Below are 2723 nucleotides of genomic sequence, written 5' to 3'. Positions count from 1 at the left end.
TATATTAAAGGAAGAACCAAGAGTATTGAGGTGGCATCATGAGAATTGAGTATTGAGGTGTTGGTGAATTGTGGTTGAGTTTGAGATATCCCACACTGGTGAAGAATTGAAAATTTTGAACAATATGAAGTGTATAAGAAAGGTGGATTGGATGCCTTTGTGTCAAATATGGGGTTTGCCTCATAAGGTTGTTTTTCTTTGGATGACCTTATTTGAAATTTATAACCATGGTTGGAAACCAATCAAACTAAATGGTATGAAGAACCAAGAGTATTGAAGTGACATCATAAGAATTGAGTATTGAGGTATTGGTGAATTGTGGTTGAGTTTGAGATATCCCACATTGGTGAAGAATTGAAAATTTTGAATAATATGAAGTGTATAAGAAAGGTAGATTGGATGCCTTCGTGTCAAATATGGGGTTTGCCTCATATAGTTGTCTTTCTTTGGATGATCTTATTTGAAATTTATAACCATGGTTGGAAATCAATCAAACCAAATGGTAGAAAACATAGTGCAAAATTTACTATACTATTATATCTTTATATATATATAATTAAAACCTTGGGTTGATGAGGTGACACCATGAGGATTATAAAATTTAAAATCTTGCGGTGATGAGGTGGAATATGGATTGGTGCATTTGTGTCGATTCATGGAGTTTGCTTCAGTGGGTATATATATATATTTTTTATTTAACTTTTTGAATTATTTGAATACTATTTGTTGATGATTTTATTAACAACTAATATATATTTATATAGACAATATCCAGATCATTAATCAAAGTACTTATGCTACCGCATAACGCATGGTTCTCATACTAGTAAAAATAAAAATAAAACAAACAAAGCCTAAATCTAATTCTACTCTAACTAGGATGGCTTAAAAGATTAACTATGAAACGTAAAATACCAATCCTAATCCAACTAGGAAAAAACAAATAAATTATTATTAAATGTAAATTAATACGGAAATCCTAAAATTGGGAAAGTAAATAAATCATCCTAGTTTATTCTAGAAACTAGGAAAGTGACTTGTTGTTTCGGAAATCCAACGATATTTAGGCTTTCTTTTGAACTCGTTTTCAAATCTCTTGTAAATATAAATCCAAATGAGAGTCTATTAACCTTATGATTTGGTCTATATCAGACATCCGTTAATAATGGTGGAGATGATCTTTGGATCCGCATGGAAATTGGTTAGAGAAGGTTCAAGGTCCCAGATCCAATTGCTAATAGGAGTAATTCATGAAAGATAATACATTAGTATGATTAGGCAATAAGAATAATATGTATCATGTCCTTTTAACCTAAAAACAGTAGTACGAGATTCTAAAAAAACAAGCACTTCGCCCTGTATTTGATCCGTTCGAAGATTTAGAACATAACGTCTTCGAATGGATGCTCAAACAAACGATTCAAATTATAAGAACTCGATAAGACAACAGAAAGTAACTTGGAGGAAACGTTTTCTTTGATATTGATTTCTCCCTCAAAGTACAATCAACATAGCATACAGTACACTTGGATATTGCTATCTTTAGAGGGGTGCTCCCTTTTACTCTCTTCCATTCACTTCTTATATAACGAAGAAAAAAGGAAGGAACAATCAACCCTCCTCTGCGTTAACTGTTCCTTAATCATTTTTTATTTTTATTTTTTAATATAAAATCACATATAATATACTAATAAACACCTCTCTCTCTCTCTCTAACTTCATGACATTTATCTCATTGTTTTTACCAATACAAGTAACGTATTATGCACTTGCATAAGGTAGAAACATACATGATTCACATGTGCATAAACTAAACCGACAGAGATTATATAATTAACTACCATCAATGAATATTAATCATTGACTATTGTCATGTGTGATAGGCAAAATGGGCCATGACCATCTACAAGATGCATGTGGTAGGCAACTATATATAAACTTTTTGATGTTAATTTATGTTTTTTAAATCAAAAGTCGAAAGGTCAAAAAAAAGGACAATAATGATATATTTTTTTATTATCAATCTAATCTAAATAAAATATGGTTTTTCAGTTAAATATTGCACCTAAATCATGATTAATTATATGTTGCAAGTTATCTAGGGTTTTTACTGGTGGTCGTGAAAATGATATTCATATGCCCAAATCATATCATACAACGAGTAACAGAAAAGTCGGGTACCTTATTTTGTTCGATTGTAAAAGTAAGGAAGAAAAGCAAAGCAGAAGATGTTTAGTATTAATAAATGAGCAATTTAGATGATTAATATTTGACGATATATTTCTCGTATCTAGCTTCTTGCTGGATCTGTTTGATTTAATATAGTGGTTGGCTTGGTGAGGGTGATGGTCATGCCGAAGCTCTCTTCTTTGTCCTTTCTTTTGCCTTTCAAAAAAAAAATATTTGACGATATATATATATATATTTATTTATATGTTTCTCAATAGTTAACCCCTTAATTTTTTTCATGATAGGATATTTAGCCATCAATTAAAACTTTATCAAAACGATATGTTTTTTTAATAAAAAGGTATTTTAAAGTCCAACAATCGATCATGTGAAAGAAATAAATATGAATTAGGGGCTATTTACCAAACACTTAACCGGTAAGCGTTTACCGGTAATATTCAACATTATCATTTACTTACCTGGTAAGATTTTAGTTCACGAAAACGACATTGTATGCAACAATTTACCTGGTAAACGCTTATCATGTTAAGAGT

Source organism: Cynara cardunculus, assembly GCF_001531365.2.
Source record: "Cynara cardunculus var. scolymus isolate 2C chromosome LG 5, CcrdV1, whole genome shotgun sequence".
NCBI lineage: Eukaryota > Viridiplantae > Streptophyta > Magnoliopsida > Asterales > Asteraceae > Cynara > Cynara cardunculus.
Note: the sequence above shows the minus strand (reverse complement) of the source record.